The sequence below is a fragment of the Pituophis catenifer genome, unplaced genomic scaffold, assembly GCF_029215685.1.
Source record: "Pituophis catenifer annectens isolate HBS135680 unplaced genomic scaffold, rPitCat1.0.hap2 SCAF_9, whole genome shotgun sequence".
Classification (NCBI taxonomy): Eukaryota; Metazoa; Chordata; class Lepidosauria; order Squamata; family Colubridae; genus Pituophis; species Pituophis catenifer.
Window position 1 is genome coordinate 15,296,310 of NW_027256889.1, and position 17,327 is coordinate 15,313,636.

The 17,327-nt window shown below is 43.7% G+C and overlaps 1 protein-coding gene across 1 annotated transcript in view; it reads right to left on the bottom strand.

Moving 5' to 3' along the window:
• PHACTR4 (phosphatase and actin regulator 4) overlaps positions 1-435 on the bottom strand; it is an 83,154-nt gene extending 82,719 nt beyond the window's left edge. Inside the window, exon 1 of the mRNA XM_070949572.1 lies at positions 321-435. The gene's annotated coding sequence lies outside the window, so the exon portion shown is untranslated. The remainder of the gene's footprint in view (positions 1-320) is intronic.
• Between the last annotated feature and the right edge of the window lie 16,892 nt (positions 436-17,327).

Consider the following 17,327-nt stretch of genomic DNA (forward strand, 5'->3'; position numbering starts at 1 on the left):
GAGAAGCTTCCAAAAGAATGGAAGGGGGAAAGGGGCGATCGGAGGAATTCGGGGAAGGCTGGAGAATGGGCAGAAAGAAGGCAGGAGGAGGAAGAGGAAGAGGAGGAGGAGGAAGGCAGGGTTGTTGTGTGGGGGGGGGAGGGGGGAAACAGGGCAGAGGGGGAGGGGGTCGCAGAAAGGGAAGGGAGGGCAGGGGGACCCTCGCCCAGTCAAGACGGGCTGAAGTGGAGGAGGGTGAGGGGGGGGGGTCGCCGCAAGACCCCTCCCCTCTTGGGAGGGGCGAGTTTGGAGTCAGTCCGGACCGAACTTGTTTCACGCACCTGAGAAGGCGGAGAGCAGCCGCCTCACCTGGGCTACTCCCGGCGGACGGACGGGCTCGGCCTCGCCTCCTTCCGTCTCCCGAGACCGCCGCCGCGCACAGTCCCTCGGAGGCTCAAGGTCCTCGCCGCCGGAAGCCCCGGCTCTCCTGCCAGAGAGAGAGAGAGAGAGAGGCAGAGAGAGAGGGAGAGAGAAAGAGAGCGAGGAGGCCGGCCGGCGCACGGCATGACGGGACTTGTAGTCCGGCGGGAAAGGGGCTGGGGAGGCCACGCCCTTTCCCCCGAGGTGGGGGGGCGGGCGGACAGGTGAGGTCCGGCGAGGTTGAGGCGGCTTGTTGCTGAAGGGCGCGTGGCTGGCTATTGGCTGCGGGCCGGGAGTTGGGCGGCCTCTAAAACGGCTTTTTTTTCTTTCTTCTTTTAGCTGTATTTATTTCCTAAGAAGAACTGTGGGTGTGTGGGTGTGGGTGTGTAATGAAACGGCCACAAAAAAGACCAAAATAAAGACCATGCAATCCTAGGCACCTGCGGGTGCCAGGTTATGGCGAATTCATTAAGCTTATGCGGGCTGTTGTATAAAGAGGACCGATTATCTCACTGAGCCGCTTGAAGGTGACCTGGGGTTTGTGGGACTATAATTTATGATGATGATGATGACCGCGTTGTTATTATTGTAAACTTTGGGAAGTTGTTGTTGTTGCAAGCGGTGTAATAGGTATGTCGCTGTTCTCTAGCAAAGCGCCCGCTTGATTCTTGGCTGTTTGGCTGCTAAGAAGGACGGAGATGTGTCTGGAGATTCTAGGGTCATGGTTGTCCCAAAGGTGCTTTTTTCCTCCTCCTCCTCCTCCTCCTCCTCCTCCTCCTCCTCCTCTTCTTCTTCTTCTTCTTCTCCTCCTCCTCCTTCTCCTCCTCCTTCTCCTCCTCCTCCTCCTTCTCCTTCTTCTTCCTCTTCTCTTCTTCTTCTTCTCTTTCTCTTCTTCTCTTCTCTTCTCTTCTTCTTCTCTTCTTTTCTTCTCTTCTTCTCTTCTTCTCTTCTTCTCTTCTTCTCTTCTTCTTCTTCTTCTTCTTCTTCTTCTTCTTCTTCTTCCTCCTCTTCTCCTCCTCCTCCTCCTTCTCCTTCTCCTTCTCCTCTTCTCGAAGCAACTGGATTTCCTTGAAGACGTTTCGTTTCTCATCCAAGAAGTTCTGAACTGAAGAAGCTCCTTGGATGAGAAGTGAAATATCTTCAAGGAAAAATAAAAGCCCAGTTGCCTCTTTGAGGAGGGGGGCGAGAAGCACCTTTGGAAAGAGAATGTGGTTCCTGCCCATCCCACTAAGACACTTCATATTTTTTACTGCTATTGTACTGTTACTAAAATCAAGATAGTTATTCTCTCTCCTTCCTCAGACCGGTTGCACTTTGATACCTATAATCCTCAGCACAGGGGTGGAATCCAGCAGGTTCTAACAGGTTCTGGAGAACCGGTAGCGGAAATTTTGAGTAGTTTGGAGAACCAGCAAATACCACCTCTGGCTGGCCCCAGAATGGGGAGGGAATGGGGATTTTGCAGTATCCTTCCCCTGGAGTGGGATGGGAAGGGAGATTTTGCAACATCCTTTCCCTGCCATGCCCAACAAGCCACACCCACAGAACCAGTAGGGACAAATTTTGGATCTCACCCCTGCCCCAGCATCACTTGCTTAATAAAGTGAATGGAGAAGCCTGAGGTGGTTTATTTCTCAGTCCATGTGGGTGGTGGTAACTGGGAACACACACAGAGACACACACACTCACACCAATGCATTGCACTTCACCAACAACTGATAGCGAAGGAGATTCAGCCTCTTCTTAACAACCACAAGTCTTTTACCAGTTCTAACAGCTTGGGGGATTAATTAGTACAGTGGTTGTAAAGAAAAAAAACCACATAGGAAATATTATTTTAATCTACCGCACTCTGAGCAAAGACATTTTTACTGAGTTATACGGTACAGAGCAAAGACTTCAAGCAGCAAGTCAATTTTTCCTCCGTTTTGTTTTATATTCCCTCCTGGGTGGATTTGGCTATTAGCCTATAAAAATGCCATCCTTCATAGAGAAAGTGAGGAATAAGTGAGCTATTAGTTACAACTGTAGATATATTTGCCCAGGAGATCTTCGTAGAGCAGAAAGGGGAATGGGGAAAACATATGTGCTATTTACCTTAGGGTTTTTAAATTATGTATAATAATGTAAGAAAAAGAGATTTGGTGCAACAAAACATAGACATACACAGGCATTTATACAGAGACGCAAATAGAGAATAATAACAAAGAAATATATTGCATCTTATATGTATGGTATAAGATATTAAAGTAAAGCAATCCGTTTTTAAACAAATTAAACCTTGCCACCCAGAATCATATTAAACAATCCTTCCATTTATGTGAATAAAGAGCCAGTTCAAAGGCTGAGGATAAATACATGTTTTCAATCCAGGATATGAAGTCAGAAATAGCAGATTTTTAACAAAGCAATTCCATTTAGCCACATTCTACCATTGAAAAATCCAAAGTATTCCATTTTCTCCTCAGGTTTTTGGTATATAACTCAACCTTTCGTTAATATTTTAAACTGTGTTTTTCTTCCCCAAATCCTTTCAACAACAACATGAATATTAAACCAAAATGGAATAACCATAGCACAAGCCCAAATCATATGTGTCAAAGTCTCTGCAAATATTATTTATTTATATATCAAACTTCTCAAGCGCCCATCTTCCTCACAATTATCTTTACAACACAGAGGTTCACACACAACTTTTCCTAAACATGCACTGTAGTTGAAATACACTTCAAAGGATTCTTTTGAATAATTAAATCTCATCTCAAGATCACAAGAAACATATTAATATTCTTTGAACCATAAGATCATTGAGCTTGTAACTCAGGCTGCAGCCTTCAATTATATGCCAGAATTGTCTAAGAACTAGCTGTAGTTAACACACTTTCACCCACATAGAGTCAAAAGAATTATACCTTTTATTAAAGGCAGTTGGAATTTACTTTCAGGTAAGCATATACATGGTTTTCCCAGTTGCAATATATGGCTGTGAAAGTTGGACTAGAAGGAAGGCTGAGCGTCAAAGAATTGAGGCCTTTGAACTATGCTGCTGGAGAAGACTCCTGCGAGCCCCTTAGACTGCAAGGCAATCCAACTGGTCAGTCCTAGAGGAGATCAACCCTGACTGCTCTTTAGAAGGCCAGATCCTGAAGATGAAACTCAAATGCTTTGGCCACCTAATGAGAAGGAAGGACTCACTGAAGAAGAGCCTAATGTTGGGAACGATTGAGGGCAAAAGAAGAAGGGGACGGCAGAGAACGAGGTGGCTGGATGGAGTCACTGAAGCAGTCGGCGTGAGCTTAAATGGTCTCTGGAGGATGGTAGAGGACAGCAAGGCCTGGAGGAAAGTTGTCTATGGAGTCGTGATGGGTTGGACACTACTTAGCAACTAACAACAACAAAGCATGTACATATACAAGTTTTCCCCTAATTAATGCTGTCCAGATGTAAGGACTTAAGTAACATAGTCCCAGTATTTCCAGCTCACTGAAACGTGAAGACAAGAAGCTTTTTCGTTCCTCAGCAATATGAAACCATTCCTTCTTCAGTTTAGAAACCTCAATCACACATTGTCCTAAAACCATAGATTATCATGCCTGCTGGTGATCGTGCTGTGTGAACCAGATCCCAGAGTTTGTCCAACTATTGTGGCTTAAATTCCTAGACCAACAGTGTTTTATGAGAAGGTATGAATTCTTAGGTTATTATTGAAGGTCTTTCTGTTCACTGCACAGTAGGGCTACACAGTTGTCTTAGGAAGGATTGGGTTTTCTTGAAGATAAAATAGGAAATACATACCAGGAAGCAGTAAGGTTGGAGCCAACAATACTCTTTCATTCACTGGCTAGTACTTTCATCTCTTCTCTTTCTCCGACCATTTCAGTTTCCTCTACTTTTCTAGGCTGGCAGGCTGTTTGGGAAAGTGAGAAGGATTTTACCGCTGGTCTGAACTCAGGAGTATCTATGGGGTGCAGTCAAAAAAGTTAAGATTGCACCAGTGGTGGGTTCCTCCCGGTTCAGTCCGGTTCGGCCGAGCCGGTAGCGGTGATGATATGACATCACCGAACCGGTTCTCCCCCACCCCGCCCGCCTACCCACCCACGTTATTCTTACCTTTTATTTGGTCCCACCCCCAATCTATTGCTGCCTCCTGAGTCCCAGCTGATGATTAGAGGGAAAAAAACTGTTTAAACTCTTGCCGCGGGGCTTCAAAGGGCCGTCCTACAGCTGATCAGTGTTAAAAGCAAACAAATGAGTCGGTCCGTAAGTGCGAGGACTGGTCGTAAGTGTGAGGACTTTCCAGAAATGACTCTGACCAGCTAGCCACGCCCACCTAGTCACATGACCTCCAAGCCACACCCACAAAATAAGCCACGCCCACAGAACCAGTAGTAAAAAAATTTAGAACCCACCCCTGGATTGCACCCACACGTTCTGCCTGATTTTTATGTGTATGAGGTTTTTTGGGGGAGGAGGGTACCATCTTGACTTTTTTTGAACACACATCCTGTGGACCAGGGGTGGGTTCTACTTACCTTTACTACCAGTTCGCAACGGGGCCGCGCGTGCGCGCGAATGAAGCAAAGAAGCATGCGCAGAAGCATTTTGGTGACGGTGGGATCGGTGGGCGGCGCCTCCCGCCAGTTTTACTACTGGTTCGATAGAACCGGTGCGAACCAGGGGCAACCCAACACTGCTGTGGACACTGTGTCTGAACTAACTACTTACAGCGTAATTTGGAAATCGAGTGGAAAACTACTTAAGGATCATAAATTCCCTATCCCCAAGCTTTACACCCGCAAGCTTTATGACCACAATTTGGACTGGAAAATTTGTTAAGCACTGTATATATGGTCATTAAGTGAGGCATCATATGACCGCACCCAATGTTGCCACATTTTTTTTTGCCAGAATCCCAAAAGTGTTTTTTTTCAAGAGGCAACTGGACTTTCTGGTTTTTCTTTGAAGACATTTCACTTCTCATCCAAGAAGCTTCTTCAGCTCTGACTGGATGGTTGGGGAATGGAAGGATTTATACTCCTTGCAGACAGCTGGTCATTTGCATCCTTTTAGCGAGTCATTAAGGTCACCTGGACCTTAAAGTCTTAAAAGAAAAACCAGACAGTCTAGATGCCTCTTGAAAAAAAGCACCTTTGGGACAACCATGATTTGGGATCACTGGGAATCGCCACAACCTCCTGCTGGTTTCCCCATTGACTTTACTTCTCAAAAGCCAGCTGGGGAAGTTTGCAAAATAGTGGTAACATGGCTGTGGGATGCTGAAACCATGATAAATACCTGCTGATTGCCAAGCACCTGAATCACAATCAGGTAACTACAGGGATATTGCAATGGTCATATGTGTGAGGACTAGCCATAAGTGACTTTTTTCAGTGTCGTAATTTTGAATGGTCACTAAACAAAATGGGCAAATAGAAAACTACTTATTATCTCATTTAAATAGTAAAGGTAAAGGTTCCCCTCACACATATGTGCTAGTCATTCCCGACTCTAGGGGGCGGTACTCATCTCCGTTGAGCCAGCTCTGTCCAAAGACGTCTCCGCAGCATGGACTAAACGCTGAAGGCGCACGAAACGCTGTTACCTTCTCACCAAAGGTGGTCCCTATTTCTCTACTTGCATTTTTTATGTGCTTTTGAACTGCTAGGTTGGCAAAAGCTGGGACAAGTAACAGGAGCTCACCCCGTTATGCGGCACTAGGGATTCGAACCGCTGAACTGCCGACCTTTCAATCTACAAGCTCAGCGTCTTAGCCACTGAGCCACCGGGTCCCCTAATTTAAATATAATAGCAATATTAATATCCAAATTTGAATTTTGGATTATGGATTTGTCCTACGTTTTCCATTTTGTTCCCAAACAGAGGCTAAACTGTTTCACAGCCTATTGGATCCCATTTATTTCTAGAAATAATTCAAAGGAATAAACGAAGCCAAAAAAAGAAAATCCTGGCCTAGAAGTTCCCCTTTCTATCTCCGGGGATGAAAATCTTGGCTCGCTTGATGCCTGCTCTGACACACATTATTTTTTTAAGAACAACTAAACTGGCTTTATTTTTTATTTTTTTCCCTGGGCTGGGAACAAACAAAAATAAATGATGGGAACAGAGAAAATTCAGGACCTTTCACTGCAGGACAAAGTAAATAAGTAACCTGCTGCTCTTAGCAAAATCCATTTGACCTTGTCCCCGTGGAAGAGAATGCTGTTGTGCAGCAACAGACAACTGACAAAGCAGTAAGATGACTTTTGCAAGACCTGCCTGGGGGGGAAAATAACCCCCCAGGCAGGGGGGGGGTTATTTTGTTGGGTTAAGCCCCCAACGGAAAACAAAGAAATGCATACAATGGGTATTGCACTTTGTTCAATCCTATGTTATCAGCAGAGAATAATGTTGAGAAAGAGTTTAGAAACACTTTTTACACCCTTTATAGGAATCAAAAATAACATCTGTTGGTGGGGGAGAATAAAAAATATGAAGATGGCAGCTGTGACCACGCAATACAGGTAATCCTCGATTTACAACCTCAGCTGAGGCCAAAATTTCTGTTGCTAAGTGAGACATTTGTGAGGTGAGTTTTGGCCCCGTTTTACGATCTTTCTTGCCCCGCGTTGTTAAGGGAATCACTGCGGTTGTTAAGTTAGTAACATGGTTGTTAAGTGAATCTGGCTTCCCCGTTGACTTCGCCTGTCAGAAGGTTGCAAAAGGGTCAGGAAACTGCATGAGGTCAGGAAACTGCAACCGTGATGAATACAAGTCAGTTGCCAAACGTCTGAATTTTGATCATGTGACCATGGGGATTAAGCAGTGGTGGGTTTCTATTGGTTCACCCCGGTCTGAGTGAACCGATAGTGGTGGCAGCAGACAGCTCCGCCCACCCGCCTGGACATCATCACAGGTGCTCTGTGCATGCGCAGAAGCTTCTGCACATGCACAGAAGCGCCACATGTGACCGAAGCGAGCGAACTGGTAGTGAAGGTAAGTGAAAACCATTACTAGTCGTAAGTATGGAAAATGGTCATAAGTCACTTTTTTCAGTGCCGTTGTGACTTGGAACAGTCACTAAACAAACTGTTGTAAGTTGAGGACTGCCTGTAGAGACATGTGCCCTTTTATGTGTCATTTGTGATGGGAGCTCTCATCATAAGTGACCACTGTGTCTCATCTTTGATTGGGGCTTGGTTGAAAGATGGGTGGCTATCAGTGATGGGTTGCCCCCGGTTCGCACCAATTCTATAGAACCGGTAGTAAAACCGGCGGGAGGCTCCGCCCACCAACCCTGACGTCATCAAAACGCTTCTGCGCACCGGTAGTAAAGGTAAGTAGAACCCACCCCTGGTGGCTATATAAATATTTTAAATAAATAAATGAAAATGTCCACAGAGCCTTCAGTCATGAAGTTGTGGCTACCATCTTTTCTGATCCCAGTCTCCCTAATGTCATTGGTGAAAATCATGTTCAATGTTCAAACCAAGTGTTTCAGCCAAGATATGTTTCAAGGATACACCCTCTATTTTTCCCCCCTCCCCTCCCTGCCATTTTTCTTTTTCCTCCATTAACAGCTCACATCTCACGCCTTCAGGACACGCAGGCGAAACAGTCTTCATGAGTTTTTCCAGAATCATACCTCCAATATATCATCTTTTCCTCTGAGACATTTTATATTTTGGCAAACTTCAGAGAGGTATTAACCAGATGGTCCTACACTTGGATGCTGCACCATTGCAAAGAATTTCCTATCAGTGCGTCACAGTTATGTTGCTGTTTAAACTGGAGTTCATCGGAGGGAAGTTGCTCTAGAAACCCTTGAAAATCCGTGAAAAGAATTCCCATGGGGCCTTGCAGGGGTAACTTTGTAGGTTGTCTTTCGAGTCCCAGGCTTGGTTGAGCCCTGCTGGGTGATGCAATCTCCCCAGGTGCCATGTGATGAGTTCTGTTGCTAGATGGGTAGAGGGCTAATCCGATCTTTGTTGGATCTTGGGTGAGGGCATGTTTCTCCATTTCTCATTCAGGGAAACATAATATTCTGCCTTTTTAATATTTCCTAGAATATTTCATTCTTCTAGGAGAGGGGTGGGTGCTAACTTCTTACACTAGTATCAATGTATGTATTTGAATCCATTGTTTTTTAGTGTTTTTTTTTTTATTCACCCAGCATAATAAAATATTCCTTCATGTTGTTCATATTTCCTAGCTTCGCTTGTTTTTGTTAAATCCCAAGGGAAGATTTGAGGCAAAAAAACCTCCCTTATGGAACTTTTTCAGACTGGCAGATACGGATAATGGAAAGTAATCCCATCAGCAACAGGACCATAGTATCGTCTGACCATAAAAGAAGCCGCCAAACCTTCTCAAGGACTTGAGAAGACACAAAACCGGAAGCCTCTTTTGCAGAGGAAAAAAAAAATACAAGAAATTTCTAATTTTGCACTTGTTTCAGCCCCAACTGAATCCAACAGTCCTTGATAAACCAGGATTTATAAGCAACAAGAGCTGAATACCTATAGTCAGGGGTAGGCTGCTGGGGGTTCACAGGGGTTCGGGAGAATCTCTAGCTAAGATTCTGTGCAGTTTGGAGAACCCCCAAATCCCACTCCTGGCTGGCCCCGTCCACCCCACCCCTCCCAGGAGTCCCCACACGGCCCATTTTGGATGCAAGTAAGTGCAGGGCGTGCATGGAGGCTCGGGGAAGGCGAAAAATGGGCCTACCAGAAGTTCAAGAAGGCTGGAAATGGGCCCGTTTCCGGCCTTCAGAGGGCCCCCAGAGCCTGGGGAGGGCCATTTTTGCCCTCTCAGAGGCTCGAAGAAAGCCCCCGGAGCCTGGGGAGGGCAAAAATGCCCCCCCATGGTGCAGGAGGCTGGCTAGGCCACACCCACCATGGCCACGCCCACCCAGCAACCAGGCAGAGAAACCCTTGCTAAAATTTTTGAAGCCCACCCCTGCCCATAGTCCAATGATGACATAATTGTTTTAGAATATTTCCGTACATTGAAAAATGGCATAAGTGGGGAGAACCTAAGTAGAAAAACAAAAACAAAAAAATTGCAGGGTTGTGAAGGGAATGAAGGACAGGAAGGAGGAGTTTCCCTGCCCTGGACTTTATAACTTCAGATAAAATTCAATCAGTTCTGGTTACAATTGTACAATTCCCCAAAACAGCAGCTTGACAATATTTCCTGGAAACAGTTGTGCTATTGAACACCATTTGCCATCTGTTAGGCTGCAGGACAGGGGTGGGTTCTACTTACCTTTACTACTGGTTTGCCGCGGGGCCACGCGTGTGCACTTGCTTCATTCGCACGCACGCTCTTCTGCGCATGTGCAGAAGCATTTTGATGACATCGGACTCAGTGGGCGGAGCCTCCCACCGGTTTTACTATCGGTTCTATAGAACCGGTGCGAACCGGGGGCAACCCACCATTGCTGCAGGATCACTTAGAGTTTGTGTGTTGTGTCACGACATGAGGTGGGTGTGTTCAAAATAAACAATAATTATATTAATAATGCTGTAAACACCAGACTGTTTGACATTACTATAGTTCTGCTCTTTTCTGAGTGGGCTTTTCCGATAGATATAATTGGAGAGGTGGGGAGGAAAGGGACTCAGTGCAGTTCCCCCATTCTATTCAATAAAGGTAAAGGTAAGGGTTCCCTTCGCACATATACTAGTCGTTCCTGACTCTAGGGGGCGGTGCTCATCTCTGTTTCAAAGCCGAAGAGCCAGCGCTGTCCAAAGACGTCTCCATGGTCATGTGGTCGGCATGACTAAACGCCAAAGGCACACAGAACGCTGTTACCTTCCCACCAAAGGTGGTTCCTATTTTTCTACTTGCATTTTTTATGTGCTTTCGAACTGCTAGGTTGGCAGAAGCTGGGACAAGGAACGGGAGCTCACCCCGTTACATGGCACTCGAACTGCTGAACTGCCGATCTTTTGATCGACAAGCTTGTTAGAAGATCACAAAAGGTAATCGCATGACACAAGGACACTGCGACTGTCATAAATGTGAACCAGTTGTCAAGCAGCCGAATGTAAATCACGTGGCCAAAGATCATGTGTGGAAAATGGTCATAAGTCACTTTTTTCAGTGCCTGAAAAACAAACGGTCACTCAATGAAGTGTTGTAAGTTGAGGACTACATGTACTGAAGGAGGGTGGAAGAGAGATTTTCATTTCAGAAGATATGGGCTCTCTTTGGGAGGGACTCTTAGGTCTGTTCCATCCGGATGCTCATCTTTCTTTTCTGCAATTGGATGTTGTTTTATTCCTTTGGTTTTTAATTTGAGATGCCACCAAGAGCCAGAGTGAAACTGGATGGCTTAGAAATCTGGATTGCAAATAAAATCAGCTCAGGCACTGTACAGGTAATCCTGGATTTATGACCACAATTTATGGCCCCAAATTTCTGTTGCTAAGTGAGACAGTTTCTAAGTGAATTTTGCCCCCGTTTTACAATCCATCTTGCTTCAGTTGTTAAGTGAATTACTACACTTGTCAAGTTAGTAACACGGTTGTTAAGTGAATCTTCTTTCCCCAATGACTTTGTTTGTCAGAAGGTCGCAAAAGATGATCCCATGACCCTAGGATCGTAAATATGAGTCAATTGCCAAGCGTCTGAATTTTAATCACTGACCATGAGATATTGCAATGGTCGTAAGTGTGAAAAATGCTCATAAGTCACTTTTTTCAGTGCCATTGTAACTTTGAACAGTCACTAAACGAGCTGTTGTAACTCGGGGACTACCTGTAGTTTGCAAACAATAGGTGATGTCGTAGCATGCTGTATCAACCTTCTCTCTTTCAGCCTGTCTTAACTTTCAACATGCGCAGTTAGCTACAGGGTCATGGAGAGAGAAATAAACACCATTGGAGATTTCAGAGCAGTGGTGGGTTGCCCCTGGTTCAGACCAGTTCTCAAGAACCGGTAGTAAAACCGGTAGTAAAACCGGCAGGAGGCTCCGCCCACTGACCCGGACATCATCATAAGTGATCTGCGTATGCGCAGAAGAGTGCGCGCAGGCGCAATGCGAACCGGTAGTAAAGGTAAGTAGAACCCACCTGTTTCAGAGCACTAGCAATAGCACTTAGACTTACAATATATACCACTCCACAGTGCTTTACAGCCCTCTCTAAGCGGTTTACAGAGTCATCATATTGCCCCCCAACAATCTGGGTCCTCATTTTACCAACCTCGGAAGGATGGAAGGCTGAGTCAACCCTGAGCCGCTCAGAATCGAACTCCTGGAGTGAGCAGTGAGTTAACCCTGCAGTACTGCATTCTAACCACTGCGCCACCACAGCTCATTTAAATGAACATGTCCTTGATTATGATATTCATAATTAGCATTGTCTGTCTAAGAAATGCCATAACTAGTACTGCAAACATCCAGAAGGTGGCTGTCTTGAACTAAGAAATCTTAAAATGTTCCCGTGCCATAGAATCAATATACAAGAAGTATACAGTAACTTTAATTCAGGGTTACTTTAAGATACTAATAGATTCCTCTGCTTTTAGACGATTGAAAATGTGTTGTTTGGCCCCACTGCTAAAGAAACAACACTCTACAGATAGCCCTCGACTTACATTCAATGTTTATTTTATTTTATTTATTTATTTATTTATTAATTTTATTTCTATATCGCCCTTTTCCCGAAGGACTCAGGGCGGTGTACAGCCTAATTAAAAACACAAAGACAGACAAAATTTAAAAATAATTAAAATTATTAAATAATAGGCCCAATTTATAAAACCCCAAATTTAAAATCCCATTTAAAACCAATTAAAATCTTTACATTGATAGCCCAGCCTGGCGGAACAGCATGGTTTTGAGGGCACAGCAAAACACACGGAGATCAGAGATTTTACGAATTTCTGGGGGCAGTTCATTCCAAAGGGCAGGGGCTCCCACAGAGAAGGCCCTCGCCCTGGGTGTCGCCAGCCAACATAATTTGGCCGATGGCACCCTGAGGAGACCCTCTCTATGGGAGCGAACTGGCCGGTGGGAGGCTACTGGTGACAGAAGACGGTCTCGAAGGTACCCGGGTCCTATGCCATGGAGCGCTTTAAAGGTGACCGTTCGAACTTACAACAGCACTGAAAAAGGGACTTATGACCATTTTTCACATTTACGACCATTGCAGCATCCCCATGGTCAGGTGATCAGAATTCAAACGCTTGGCAACTGACTCATATTTATGACATTTGCAGTGTCCTGGGGTCATGCAATCCCCTCTTGCGACCTTCTGATGAGCAAAGTCAATGGGGAAGCCAGATCCACTCAACAGCAGTGTTGCTAACTTAACAACTGCAGCGATTCACTTAACGAGCGTGGCAAGGAAGGTCGTAAAATGAGGCAAACCTCACTTCACAAATGTCCCACTTAGCAACAGAAATTTTCGGCTCAATTGTGGTCGTAAGTCGAGGACGACCTGCAGTTGCCTTCAGATGCCCTTCCACCATTCAGTCTTCATCCAGACAACACAAACAGGGAAGGAAGACCTCTGTCCTCTCACAGACATTGCTCAGTTCAGTTTCCAACAATCGTTACCTTTGGCCAGGTTGACAGAAGCTGCTGGGATCAACATCCGGAAGATTGTAGAATCTACACGTTTGCAGAATGACAGGAAAATGTCCTCTTTTGAACTCTGACTACCCAACCATGGCTTTTTTTCTTTCAGAGGAGGCCCATCTTGGCAAGTGGTGGCATCTGGCTGAACCTGGATGGACTCAGAAGCTAAGTACCACCAAGTCTGGTTAATATTCAGAGACAACTTGGGAATCCTAGGGCTCTGGGCTAGAAGATGAAGAAGAAAAAAAAAGCCAGTGCAATCTTAGGCTGCATTAATAGAGGAATAAAATCAAGATCATGTGAAGTGTTAATATCACTTTATATTGCCTTGGTAAGACCACACTTAGAATATTGCATCCAGTTTTGGGTGCAACGATATACAAAATATGTTGAGACTCTAGAAAGAGTACAGAGAAGAGCAACAAAGATGATTAAGGAGGATAAAATATATGAGGAACGGTTGCAGAAATTGGGTATGTCTAATTTAATGAAAAGAAGGACTAGGGGTGACATGGTAGCAGTGCTCCAATATTTAAAGGGCTGCCACAAAGAAGAGGGAATCAGCCTATTCTCCAAAGCAGCTGAAGAAGAAGCAATGGATGGAAACTAATCAGGGAGAGAACCAACTTAGAAATAAAGAGAAATTTCCTGACAGTGAGAACAATTTAATTAGTGGAAAGGGTTGCCTTCAGAAGTTGGGGGTGCTCCATCACTGGAGGTTTTTAAGAAGAGATTGGATAGCTATTTGTCTGAAATGGTATAGGCAATTCTGTTGTATGCAGAACAAACTGTGGACAACCATTTCTGAATCATGATGAAGGAAACTTCATAACCCAACCATGAGTCAAGCTGAATTAGAAGGAAGCTAACTTTTAAAAGGGAGTTCCACACAGGCCCATACTTTGTGGAAGCACCATTTCCCTGCTTCCATATCATTAGTAAACATCTTAAATTGACTAGCAGAGATATCATCTGCATGCATGATAAAATAAAAGATAGGAATATATTTTTAACTGAGCTATGACATCACATAGGTCTGTGATGTATTAAATGTATTATTAACATGTATTAAATCTTATAAATCAAATACCCGAGGTCTCTAAGCCAGAATTAAGCCACAGTTTGGTTTAGCACACACCCAATCAGTATCTTAATGAAAGGAAATGGTTAAGAAAATGTTGAACTACTCCCAATGCCAACTTTCATGGAAATACTGGAAGAACTGTTCCCCTAGGTTGCAATGGGGCTACACCTTCCAGAATTCCCAGCCAATGTAGTTATTGCCAATGGAATAGCTGGAAGTTCTGGGAATCAAGAATAGGAGTGTATATTCTACAATCTCTCTCGGTTCTTACTACCTCCAGTTTCAAATCGCTAGAACTTTTTGAACTGTCAAGATTCTACTGCAATTTGATATAATTTATATGGGCAAATCAGCTAGTTTTAAGCGGGTAGCCAAGCTATTTTAAGAGAATGACATTACTGTTAGTAAGTAAAATGGCAGAAATGGACACATGTATATTTGTACACATTTACAAATATATTCATAATGTTTAAGGATAAAAATTAGCTATCTTTTGATCTGAAGATTTTTTTCCATGGTTGTTTTTTTGACATTACTACTGAAAACGTGGCTTTTTAATTGAGAGCTGAAATTGCACAATATTCAAAGTCCTAAGTCATAAAGATTTATAAACTATAGTAGCTGAGTTCATACTACACATGAAGCCAAATCAAAATATGAATATTAAATACAACGTGTGAACTTGATCACAATTAAATTTCTGTTATAGGAATTTACACATCACAATCTGTCAAATATCAAAATAGAGTTTTGTTAAAATTCCTATTGGGTCTGTGTTTCTATTTTTTTTCTAATCATGATTGCTTTATAAATCATATTAAAAACTCATTGGACTTTAGTTTCACATCACAGATTTATGAAACTTGCCTAGATGGTGAGGTCTCAGCTATCATTGTTTATATTCTCCTGCATCAACATATCCTGAATTGACTTGTGATGACTGCTACTTGTTTGTGGCAAAAAGGCTGGCAAACATGCATGTGTTGTGTAATTTACCTGTGAGTAAAATTCAGAAACAATGACACATTTGGTATTGGCACTTGCCGTTCTTGTGTATTTATGTTTCCTTTGTAGTGTAGGATTGACTTTGTTTATTTTTAGATATTATGGACAACTGGCTCAGGTGAGTCAGATCAGCTCACCTGCTGCTATATCTGTATCCAGGTGTGCAGTGGTACATTCTACAAAATGTTTTTGGGTTCTCCTGCCATGTGGAATCCCAGGACTGTAGCTGGATTGGGAAGTCCAGAAAGGACTCCAGAAGGACAAAGCATTTCCTTATTTTTGCTAAGAAAAGCACTGACACCCATGAGGTCACGAAGAATCCGACTTGACTCAAAGTAGATTTTAGCTTGTAGATTAGGAAGTTCAAAAACTTCCCAGAAAGATAGGAGCAAACCACTTCTATATTAGTTGGCAAGTAAATGTAAGCATGTCTATAGAGTCATCAGAAATGTAGATCAATTCAACCTTTTTTTCCTTAGCACTACTGCTTTGTTATATTTCCTTATTGTAAGAATAGAATAGAATAGAATAGAATAGAATAGAATAGAATAGAATAGAATAGAATAGAATAGAATAGAATAGAATAGAATAACAGAGTTGGAAGGGACCTTGGAGGTCTTCTAGTCCAACCGCCTGCTTAGGCAGGAAACCCTACACCACTTCAGACAAATGGTTATCCAACATCTTCTTAAAAACTTCCAGTGTTGGAACATTCACAACTTCTGGAGGCAAATTGTTCCACTGATTAATCATTCTAACCATCAGGAAATTTCTCCTTAGTTCTAAGTTGCTTCTCTCCTTGATTAGTTTCCACCCATTGCTTCTTGTCCTGCCTTCAGGTGCTTTAGAGAATAGCCTGACTCCTTCTTCTTTGTAACAATCCCTGAGATATTGGAACACTGCTACCATGTCACCCCTAGTCATGATAGCAATGTTCCAATATTTCAAAGGGGTTTCTTTAACTGAAGAATACTACAAAAATTTGATGATGAGAGCCAGTTTGGTCTAGTGCAGGGCTCTCCAAACTGGTGGAGTTCAACTCCCAGAATTGGCTGGCTGAGGAATTCTGGGAATTGAAATCTACAAGTCTTAAAATTGCCAAATTTGGAGACCCCTGGTCTAGTGGTTAAGGTACCAGGTTAGAAAGCATGAGACCCTAAGTTCAGGTCCCACCTTAGCTTTGAAAGTCAGCTGGGCAACCTTGGGCCAGTCATTTTCTCTCAACTTAACCAACCTCACAGGGTTGTTGTCTCAAAGGTGCTTTTTCAGGAGGCAATTGGACTTTCTTGTTTTTTCTTTTGAAGACAGCTGGCCATTTGCATCCTTTTAGAGGGTCTCCTGTAGAGACTTTTAATTATACAATTTGGGATGAACACCCTTTGAATGGTGTGGGAATGGATTTCCAGAAGAAAAATTGCAGACGACAGGAACCAGGAGCACCACTCAGGTGATCCTGAGGACACAGATAAACCTCCAAGTGCTTCAATGACCCTCTAAAGGAGGCAAATGACCAACTGTCTGCAAGGGCTATAAATCCTTCCATTCCCCACTATCCTGTCAGAGCTGAAGAAGCTTCTTCGATGAGAAGCAAAACGTCCTCAAAAGAAAAAAAATAAGAAAGTCCAGTTGCCTCAGGAAAAAGCACCTTTGGGACAACCATGACCTGGATGACTGAGAATCTCTACAGACTCACAGGGTTATTATTGTGGGGAAGAGGAGGCAGTTGTGTTGGATATGTTCCCCATCTTGAGTTATTTGTAAAAATAATAAAGGCAGGATACAAATACTATAAATACATAAAAATATGTGCCACTATTTTTCAACCTTGGCAACTTTTAAGATGGGGCGCATGTCAACATCAACAACATGCTATGCACTGAGGATTTTTGAAATCAAATGCAACTTTATCAATCTTCTACACCTTGGTGCATTCTATCTGCAATGCAGATAGTCCTGCAGTTTATTTAATTTCTATGGCCACCTATCTCAACAAGTGACCCTGGGCAGTCCAAGCACTTAACCAAGTCTTCACGGCCTTACAAAAAGCTATCAGAGACAGTGTCAACCTGATCTCTGAAGGGAGAATACCCTCTGGAGCAGGGGTCTCCAACCTTGGCAACTTTAAGACTTGTGGACTTCAACTCCCAGAATTCCTCAGCCAGCAAAGCTGGGAGTTGAAATCCACATCTTAAAGTTGCCAAGGTTGGAGACCCCTGCTCCAGAGGGCAGGGGCTATGGCAGAGAAGGCCCATC